Genomic DNA, 11,707 nt, shown 5'->3' with positions numbered 1-11,707 from the left:
AGTGTTTTGTGAAGCAAGGACACTATCCCCATAGAGGATTTTGGTTCTAAATCAATATTTCATGCTAAGGGTTGTGGTTGATGGTGTCATTAACTTATTTCTCTTTACAATTTTGTCTTAATTGATTTCAAATTAATATAGTTGTGGCTAATGGTGTCACTTGATTGGATTAGATGTGTGTCTATTTGCAAATTTACTTGCACAAGTTACAATAAAGTCATCTTTATAAATAGCACTCCAATACTCTACACTGAAAATAAAAAAAATTCACTCTAAACACATGGGTAAGGCACCAACCTTTGGGAGAGTTAATGAAGCATGATTGCAAAAAACATTAGAAGGGAATTAGCTAGAAGAGGAGAGAGAGAAAGAGTGAGAGTGAGTGAGTGAGTAAGACTCTCTCTCTCTCTCTCTCTCTCTCTCTCTCTCTCTCTCTCTCTCTCTCTCTCTCTCTCTCTCTCTCTCTCTCTCTCTCTCTCTCTCTCTCTCTCTCTCTCTCTCTCTCTCTCTCTCAAAACTCCCCCCCTCTTCTCTTTCTCTTCTAGTTGATTCCCTTCTCAAGTTTCCTTATGTTTTTTTGCAAATTGCTTGCTCTTGATGTTTCAATTTGGTATTCACATCCACAGAACTCAATCTCTAACCATGCCCCTAAGCATGCTTCAACTACCTCTCCCAAAGCTTGGTGCCTTGTCCATGTGTTTGTAGTGGAAAGTTTCATTTTTGTGTAGAGTATTGGAGTGCTAATTATAAAGATGACTTTTTTGTAACTTGTGCAAGTCAATTTGCAAAGAGACACACACATAATCGGATCAAGTGACACCATCAACCAAAATCCTTAGCATAAAGTGCTAACTTGCAACCAAAATTATCTATGTAGATAGTATAATTGCTTCATTGAAACATCCTTAGAGATGCAAGGGAGGGCAAAGGTGAGGTTTGTCAAATGGCTTGACTAAAGGAGCCTCTAGTGATCTTGGAAGGCCATCATGCTATGGTGGTCAAATGTGAGTTTCTTAAAAAGGCGAAGAGTGGCATGCACTGCCTTGCACACATCTCTCCTTGGTGCCAAGATTGTTCTTGATCCCATGATGACAATGAAACTTGCCATGAGAATAATGTATGATTTCTCGCATCAATATGGATATCCCTCACTCACCTTTGTCTCACATACTTCACAACACACACACATGCATGCACCCACGCTCACTCGCTCACACACACACACACTGTGTGTGTGTGTGTGTGTGTGTGTGTGTGTGTGTGTGTGTGTGTGTGTGTGTGTGTGTGTGTGTGTGTGTGTGTGTGTGTGTGTGTGTGTGTGTGTGTGTGTGTGTGTGTGTGTGTGTGTGTGTGTGTGTGTGTGTGTGTGTGTGTGTGTGTGTGTGTGTGTGTGTGTGTGTGTGTGTGTGTGTGTGTGTGTGTGTGTGTGTGTGTGTGTGTGTGTGTGTGTGTGTGTGTGTGTGTGTGTGTGTGTGTGTGTGTGTGTGTGTGTGTGTGTGTGTGTGTGTGTGTGTGTGTGAACTCTCTCTCACTTGTACACACACACTCTACCCCTATATTTGTCTTTACTTAATATGTATCAAGTTGTGCAAAACTATTTTAGGCATACACATGCACACATGGAGCATTGCTATATCACATTTACAAAGAGCATCAAGTACCATAGAAATTTGAATACCAATAGCACATGGTCTCATTTTTCATCTCTTCTCCTTATCTCTTTTATCCATGGGCCTAAGTACAATCCATCATGCATGCTAAGCCCATAGTTTTTCACCCACACACACACACACATCAAAAACTTCCATTACAAGTTGGCAATTATCATTCTTGAAATAAACAATCCTCATCCAATATTATTTATGCAATTTATTGAGTTGAAACATTAACCAAATAGGATGCATAAAGCTTAAAAACTATAGTGCAATTGTATGACCATTAAGATTTAGAATAGTATAGAATGTCAATGATAGAATAAAGTAGAAGAAAGTTAAGAGAGAACTCGTAATTTTTCCCAACACTCAAAAGAGAATGGAGAATGAAAGTGCCTTTACACAATTAAAGCATTAGAGGCATGAAATGCATTTAATGCCAAGTTGGACCTACCTAAGACAAGGGATAGCATCCCATGCAAGTGGCTTCCTTTGGAAAGGGGCTACAAGTTGGAAATGGAGGTGCTTTAGAGTACATAAAGATACAAAAACATAGTAAAGCTATGGAAACGGGTTTTCTTGGTACTAGATATTTTTTCTTCTTGAAAAACGCTTTGAGCATGCACCACACAACTTTATGCATTTCCTTCATGTCAACAACACCTCTCCTAATAGTCAACACGGAAGAGAAAGGTCTTTTATGCCTTAATAGTGTTCTCTATACAAAGAGTCTTAAAGCTATCTATTATTACCTAGAAGGTATGCAAGGCTTATGCTCTAAGAAGAAAACGACAATATGCACTATGATCTTGAGGAGGAAGAAGGTAAACACATTGCCTTTGCACCAAATTAAGAGTCAACACGGCAACCTAGATGGTGATTGTTCACATGTAAGTTGGATGTCATTTCTGGTTTTATGGAATAATTGAAAAAAAAGTAGCAAACGGGTGTTCCCCTCTTTGATTGCTTCAAGTTGCCATGTCAAAGAGGAAAAGGAGGTATATTGATACTAATTAAAGATACACAGAAGCCTAAAGTCAAGTGTAAAGATGGTGAAGGTTATTTACTAGCTATCACAATCAAATTGGGGCAATAAGAGATAGAGGTCATTTTTGTACATGTACTTCATGTTTCTAGTAGTTGAGCAAATTAAGTGGAAGTTTATAAATGAAAGTATTGTGGCATTAAGCACATTCCTAATTGGGGATTTCAACATGATAAGAGACAGCGGAGATAGATTGCATGCATGCAACTTGTACCATGCTTATAGAAGAAAAGTATACATGGGACTCTCTTTGTCTGATGCTGATTTGTTGACATGATTCACATTTCAATTGATGAGAATCAACAATTTTTTACTTGGCATAATCACCAAAAGGTGAGGCCTAGATGCTTGCAAGATTAGACCATGCTTATGTCAATAAGCCTTTAGGCCTCTTGGTAGTTGACCCCAAAGCCTAAGATGTTGATTCTTTTGAATATCGTAAGATCTGACCACACCCCAATGGAAGCAGTCTACATGGTTATTCTTGTTTGTAGATCCTACTTATTGCCTCCTTATTGTCCTCTACATAAGCAAGGCTAAGAGATTTTGGAAGGAAGCTTTTGTGATGCATGTAGATCCTTTTTGAGAGTTGAATTGCAACCATCAAGTGATTAATATGAATACTCCAAAACCTACGGAAGGAGTAGAGCTAAATGTAGATGTCAAGCTCTTTATTTTATCACATATTGCCACTCTACTGCACTTCCTCTTCGCCTAATGATGCTTGCTTTGTATGCATCCTACAAGATGTTGAGTATCGCATTAAGGATCGAGAGTGATATTAAGTTGATTATGGTGCAATTAAAGGCCAAGTGGGATTTGGAAGGTGATTCACATTTTCCTTGCTTCTTTCAAGTGTTGAAGGTTAAGAAGCATAGTGAAATGATCACAATGGTCCAAGATGACGATGGAGCAACTTTCTTTGTCAATGTCTTGATGTCCAAGGCATTTGTTCAACTTGTAGATATGTAGAACATTTGTAAATATCTAGTCTATTTTATTAGGAATATCAACCAATTTTCAAGACATACAATTAATTTATGTTACCATGGAGTTTATGTATTCATTTAGTTTGTGCAACTTATCAAACCCTTAAATGGCTAAGTGAGCCTTAATAACATAATTTTATGGCTAAATCATATGGAAGCCTAATAAAATGTGTATGATCTATATTATTTAGGATTTGGTGCATCATGTTTTAGGAGAGTTTTTAACACTTGAATACTATTGGAAAACAGTTCCCAAATTCACAAGTAAGGCATACTTGAGCAAATGTTAGGGTATATTATGTAAAAACTTTAGAGCATCCATAATGCATGAGACTTAATAAAAATTTGAAGAGTTATATTTAACATCATAGAAATCCATTATGAAACTTAAGGAAAGGGAATACATTATATAAACAACTTATGAAAAATTACATCTCTCAAGGTTCAAGAAATGAATGCTAAAGTGGGTAGGACTTCAAAATGTGATATTGTTGTTGAGATGCTGTTACATGTCAAAGGTTGTTGTAGGTTGGGGAGGAGGAGGAGGAGGAGGGTAGAAGTCATAGCACTTTCCAAGAAGAGGGAGCTCACATAATAAGCTTTTGGCCTTCTCCTCATAACTATATTAATAAATAGAAGGACCTACTACCAACCTCTAAATAGAAATATGAGTGCCACAATGGCCCTAACGACTTAGAGCCAAGAAGAACAAGAGGAAGAATACTTATAATTTGAACTCAATATTGTGCATAGACATGACTTCCAAAATGGCTTTAGTAACTTAAAGTCTAAAAGAACAAGAAAAATAATAGTAATCATTATAACTCATTAATGTTTATAGTAATATAGCCCCTTTCCCTTCAACACTAAGGCCTTAGGAGGCAACCCAAAAAAGTTTCAAGCTCAACATTTATGTTATGTAAATCTATCATCGATTATTAATACAACTTAGCACATTACAAACATAAAGTTCAACATTTGCACAGTGGTTTTGCTCTTCTTAGAGCTAATTGCCTTGAGGTTCCTAGGTTTCAAACATTCTATCTTAAAACTTAGAGACTCATTTTGTAATTTGTCATTCAATTGTAAGAAACCTAAAATTTGAACACAATTAAGCCCAAAATGAGATCATAGATAAGATTATTGTTTCTCTAGTAAATCTTTGATGCAGAACATGCTTGCTTCTCTAGCATTTACCACCACAAGCTTCATAAATCATGTGCGTTACAATCCAATATGACTTTTTTATATTTTTATCTCAAGAGCAAAGGATGTAATAACCTATGCATGCTCTTTACTTGGGTATTGGTGATACAAAAACATATGAGCTTGAAAGATGTTATCATTTTAATATTTTCAATGACATCAAGCCTCACACTAAGAAGCATAATTGAATAGAATAGTTAGTGTTGATTTAGATTTATGTCCTTTTTACTTGGGTATTGTTGATACAAAAACATATGAGCTTGAAAGATGTTATCATTTTAATATTTTTAATGACATCAAGCCTCACACTAAGAAGCATAATTGAATAGAATAGTTAGTGTTGATTTAGATTTATGTCCTTTTTACTTAGTATATTATTAAGGAACTTTGGAATATGTGTGGCCAACAATAATCTCCACCTATGCGATCATGTAACTTCCCTTAAGTATTAAGATTCCCAATATTCAATGGCCTACCACAAGTTTTTATCACATGACTATTTGTGCTAGTTTTACCAATTTCAAGAAGCATATCTATATTTGAGATGCTAAAGAAATAAGAATTTGGAATATGATTTGCAAGAACCAAAGTATTTTGTATTTCTTTAAGACTTTCTTCATATGAATATGGAGCTTAATTGTGCACTTTGCATGGTTGTGAAAAATAGCATAAATTCTTTGAAGTGGAGCTTTTCTTTAACCCTTTTTAGCTTTTGTGTTTTCAACCCACAGCCAATATTTAAGTATTATATGGGAAATTATTAGTTTAGCTTTCTTACCTTTTGCATTTTCCAACTTCATCAATCATGCTATGATAATTATGGTACTATAAAGCTAGCATTATTATCACGTTTATTTGAAATTGGCATTTTTAACTGTTGCTCTTCTTAGATAGGTACTTGTTGACATGCTCATTAATTCTATCATGATTTACAATCAGTGAGATGCTTCTTGACACCTTTTTAGATTTTGGTTTACCTATCTCATAGCTATCGGAACAACTTTTCCATGTATCATCAAAACTATTCATGTAGCTTGCATAGCTATTGTTCCTAGAACACTACTTTCAATAGCTTATGAGGCTTTTACAATGTTCATGCATCAATTAGGCACTAACTAAGTAAGAAATGTAGAAGCAACAACTTCAAATGTTTTGTTTAAGTAGCTAAACATCTTGCACTTTCAAGTCATAATGTTGGAAATTGCCAAGCAAAAAATTAACTTTTAAAACTTGTGAATATGTACATGAAAATATCCATATTAACTAATATTATCATAGCTCAATTATAGCAAAACATTATCAATATCGAATAAAAAGGAATATACAAAGCCTATAGTTAGGCCAATTTCAAGACAATAGTCCTAAGTCCTTGGCAATGATTAATAGAATACTCTAAAAACCTTATATGTGGTCCGACAACCTTTAAGTGCTATAAAAACTTCTCCCTTGAGTCTAGTCCAATGATCATTGGGGCCTAAAGTATTTCTATTCCCGCCAAAAAATTTCTCATTTCTCATTCTCCATATCTCTTGGAGAGTCACCGCTCTAACTACATTCCACATTTTCATCGTCTGGTAATCTTTGTTGCCTCGGTCACCAAACAACACCATCTTGTCATCAATTTGATTAGCGAAGCCTGCTCTTCTAATCCAAGTCTATAGTTGTCTCCAATCTCCTCGTACCTCCCTGCATTCCCAAAAAAGAAGTCTTACTGTTTCTTTCTCACGCTTGCACAACCCACAAAGTGGCAAGACATCCATGGACTTGCATTATAAAAAAATTATAACAAAACATACATTGTCTTAAGTTTTAATGTTACACCCAAGACTATCTATGTTATCTTGGTATTATGAAAATACTTGACTTTGTTGGTTGCATGCTAATCAGTAGTCTAAATTATAGACTTGTAAGCTTCATATAGATTAAGTATCAAATGTATAGATTGCCTCCATATCTACTTGACAAAGTAAATCCAAGAAGTAAGTTCTTCATTGAAAAGAAAGGGTGTGCATGAGGCTAGATTGGAATCTACAACCTTGAATTTAGTTTTTAAGATCAACAATATAATTTCTATTTATGGGACTTTAGTGAGTACACCAGGACATTAGGGCACATTTTCTTACAATATAGACCATTGTTGTGAGAATAGTCACAATGATAGGACATGAATGTTGGATATATAAAATGCCATGATAGCAACAATTCCACCTAGGCAATGCCATAAAGCTAAGTTTTAGAAGTGAATTAGTATTATACATAGTATATCACATCATATTAGAAAATTTAAGGATATATTTAGCTAAAAGGCCTCAACAATTTGGCTAAATCCCTCTCTGTCTAGTTTACCTAGCATGCATGCCATACTTTGATACCATCTCACTGTATATGCTACCTATTCCTACTTTACTTCTAAGCTAAGGACCTTAAACACCCTTTTTAGTCTTGCCTCCTACATGCATTAAAGGACTAGAATTCGAATGGATTGAAGGCAAGGGTGTATGACTTATCAATCAATTGCATGTACCTCATATATAAAAAGCGATGCTTACTCGAGTTTAATTGAAAAGCCCAAGTAAGGTAGGGCTTCACCCCATGCCTTGATAGCATTGCAACCATTCCAAAATAGATAACTTATGGATTCTTCCTTGTTGTAGCATCAAGTCTTATTAGATGAGCCTCTTTTCTTCAAACTTATGGCTATCATGAATGCTCCAAGAACCAATTTCTAGGCAAAAACCCTATGTTTGTGGGGCAAGCTTAGTGACAAATGCTTTCAATACTCCCATTAGTTAGCTTGAGGAGAATTCTACTTTCAAAGCCCTATGAACCCTACCTATCTTTGGCTTCCAATAATTTAAGAGAGCTTTGATAATTTTAGAACTATACTCTCATTAATTTGTTTACCAACAATCTTGAGGTGCAGTGAACTAAACCCATAGTAGTGGCCCACATTGCAAAAAAGTCTCTTGATATGAGATGCAACCAAATCCCATGCTAATTTATAGGATTTAGAGATTTTACATATGTCTTTGCATTCCTTAAAGATAAGAACATGCCCAATTGCAAGAACCCGATGGCATGCCTTTCTTTGGCTAATGATCTTCCTCTTCTTCCTAATACTATAATAGTAAGGGGTGGTTTACACTCTTACAATTAAAAAATATTTTCTTTCTTCTAAATGGCACTAGCTTTAACATTCCGAATTGACTTGTCCAATAACTATAGCCATGAGTTGATTAAATTAGGAATGAATCCATACACTTCTAAATAACATCCAAACTAGTTAGGCCCCAGCTATTGCATAACTTCACGTCCTTCCAAAATACAGTGTCCATTGTCTTGTGTGTCTAGGGAATGTCATATTCCCATCAAGTTTTGAGAAGCCTCACTCTTATGGCATCCGCTTCCTTATATCTAAGCTTAAGAGTTATAGACCTCTTAAGATCCAATTCTTTTATAGGCATTCCAATGTGTTGGGGGTAAAGGTGCCTCTGCCTAGCCTCCCGTGTATTACTACACTGGGCGCCCATCACTGTCACTTCATTCTTTATTCTTTTAGTGATATTTGAATAAAGGAATTTGCTGGCTGGAAATACAGGGCATCACTCTATTTGATGCTTCTATGGTAAGCTTTGTTGGTCTTATGATGATGACCGGTTATGCTACGGTGATGTCTACATGTATGGGAATGCCATGTTCATGTTATGGGTTGGATTTGGAGTTGATTTTGGTAGTGAAATAGCTTGGTTTGATAGTGTATTCACCACTCTATATAGCAGGGCTGAACCTCTTTTAACAGGGATTTTATATGCCTATTACTTTTGGCTATGATTCACGTGTTCTATATGCACTATTGATGTGTACCATTAATGCTAGTACATTGGTATATCATATGCCCATGATTTGAGGTGGCTTTGAGTTTGATTTGAAGACTAATTTACTTAAATTTGACAGTGAATTTATTACTATAATAACCAAGGCTGAAGCTTATTTGGTTAGTGTATGCTCTACCTATTGGTCACCACGGGTGCTTCCCGAGTGACTCATATGACTATACGGATGTATACAAAGGTTGGCACATGTCTTGTATTGCTCCGGAATGCCTTTTGAGATTTGATTGAGCTCTGTCTTGGTTGGCATTTGATTTACATTGGTCTACAGTGGCATGCTTTGTGACAATCATTATGCATATGGTCTATGCTTGACCCTTTGGTGCATGCTTTGATGCATATGTCAGAAATGAATGCTTCTTACATTGTCTGTGTTTGATTGCCACTTGGAGCTTTACTTGGGCATTCATTTGCATACTTTGGAGCTCTTGGATGCTTATTTGGGTTGTTAGAGATTAGACATTGACTGTTACATGATGTACTGGATGTTATAGGTGATGCTGACCGATCCCTTGCTATGGATGCTTCGTTGATATACGGTTTTGGCTCCATGATGCCTTATGTATTCACATACTATCTTTGAGCTCAGTTGCTTGATTGACATTGATCTTTCTACCAGTGGGAGCTTCATGCTATCTCTGGATATTGTAGAGCTTGTGGTTTATGCAGTTGAGCTTCTTGAGTAGATGAGATTGGGATCTCTTACATGTCTATGCTCTTGATAGATACTTGTTTGCATTGGATGCTTTTGGGCCGATTTGATCCATATTCTCTTTAAGCATACACCAACCTTTTTCAGGTCCTATCAGTGCCATACACCTAGCTTGGCTTACTCTTTGAGTTCTTTATGCCAAGGCTTGTATCCTTCTATTGACATCAATTGCTTTGACACATTTGGGTGTTTGGCTCATGGTTCTTGGCTGCTATAGTGTTTGTTACATGCCTACTTCATGTAGGATTTGACCTGGCAGTCATACTTGACTTTGGATAATTGTTAGCTCATTGTTTGCTCTCTTCTTCTCATTGGTGTGATTTATTACAAGAAGCTATTTTATGCAGACTATCATATATCTACTAAGCTTAATCATGTCATTTTGATGTACTTTTGGTACTATTTGGTGGATAGTTGGTCATTTTAGTAGTTTCTCTTATTTTCAGCTTGTTTTGGTAGTGGTTTTGGCCTGTTTATTGCTAATTACAACATACTATTTTTTACATAGTCTATCTCTATTTTACTCATTATGGCTTGTCATCTCAAAGATATGGCTTTGTTTAACATTGCCAAGTTGGATGGCACTAGCTATGGCTACTAGAAGTCTCAAATATGGTAGGTTTTGGTGCAGAAATTGTAGATTAAGCCACTAAGAAACAAATGTATTAAACCCAAGAACATGGATGATGATGATTGGGCTGATTTAGATACACTATGCAAGTCCACTCTCATTTTATCACTCTCTAAAGAGGTCCACAATAATGTTGTTGATTAATGAAGATTAGAGTGCACGAAATCTATGGGAAAAGATTCAAGAACTTTATGCAAATTAGAACCCTACTTCACAGATGTATTAGCTTAAACAATTGATGGATCTCTTCATGAAGGAGAGGACCCCATTGTCTGCTCACTTTAGCTTGTTTCATTCTATCATGAAGAATATGCTTCAACAGGGTATTGAGTTTGAAGATAATTTGCATCCTTTGTATGACTAAGCCATCTTCTTCTATGGCCAATCTAGAGTGTTGACTATGCCTACTAGAGATAAAACTACGTGCATATGCATGATGGTGCAACACAAGAGAAAGGTGAAGAAGAGTGAATGCCTTACAACAATGAAATTTATCCATGTTTCTTTTACCTCTTCTTGTTGAAATATCTATCATTTTTTCAATTACTATGAATTTAGTAAAAGTTTTAAAATCTCACCAACATGTGTATATGGATTCTCATACTACTGAATACTAAGTTTTACATGGTGGATAAATTTTGTGTACTTCTATTATGGTTCCCTTTTAATTTTTCTTTCAAAGTCAAGGTACTTTTCAAGATGATAAATATGATACTACTAAAAAAATTTAGTCATTTTCATATCATTTTATCAAAAGATTGACATGCTTAGTACTTTACTTGAGTCTTGGGATGCATTTTGCACGGCGATCTATACCAACAAACTTGATGGGCTGAAATTGAAAGATGTAGAGAGCGCTCTTTTGACTGAAGAAATTAACAGGAAAAATAATGATGCTTCGTATAGTTCACATGCTTTATCCATTAAAGGTGGCAAAAGTGGCAAAAAAGATAATGATCATCATAGGAAGGACTCTCAGAAGTCTTGGTCTAAGTCACGTGGACACAAGCAAGTCCCGTGGATGTAAGTATGTTCTTACATGCCATTATTGTGGGAAAGGACACATATGGCCACAGTGCCATAAGATGTGCGATGACAAGTGTGAAGAAAAGGGGAAAGAAAAGGTGTAGGAGAAATCCAATGATCGCAACATTATCTCTGCAAAGTCCAGAGCATAAAGATTAAGGAGATAAATGTCATGCAGTGCCTGAGGAGTCCAATGGTGACTACATCTTAGTAGCCTCTTCATGTGATGCTCTCAACTAACTGAGGTTTAGTCTATGCATGCACAGTGTTGGCTCTTGGATTTAGGTGTGTCTTTTCATGTGACCCCCTACCGCCCCCTACCGTGAGTGGTTTCATACCTATCGCAGTGTATCCAGTATTGTGCACTTAGGTGATGATCGGTCTCTTGCTATTATTGGCATTGGTGATGTCACTCTATAGCTTCCCTCTTATAGCTTTTGTTCAGCATAATGTGCATCATATACCTGCCCTAACTAAAAGCCTTATGTTTGCTGGTGGGTAGCTTGATGATGCATGCTATTATATATGCTTTAGTGATTTTGCATGGAAGATAACT

This window comes from Lygodium microphyllum, chromosome 21, assembly GCF_053477565.2.
Source record: "Lygodium microphyllum isolate KBCC chromosome 21, Lygodium_microphyllum_v1.1.10, whole genome shotgun sequence".
Lineage (NCBI taxonomy): Eukaryota > Viridiplantae > Streptophyta > Polypodiopsida > Schizaeales > Lygodiaceae > Lygodium > Lygodium microphyllum.
The sequence above is the reverse complement of the archived record's forward strand: the minus strand, read 5'-3'. Positions refer to the sequence as shown.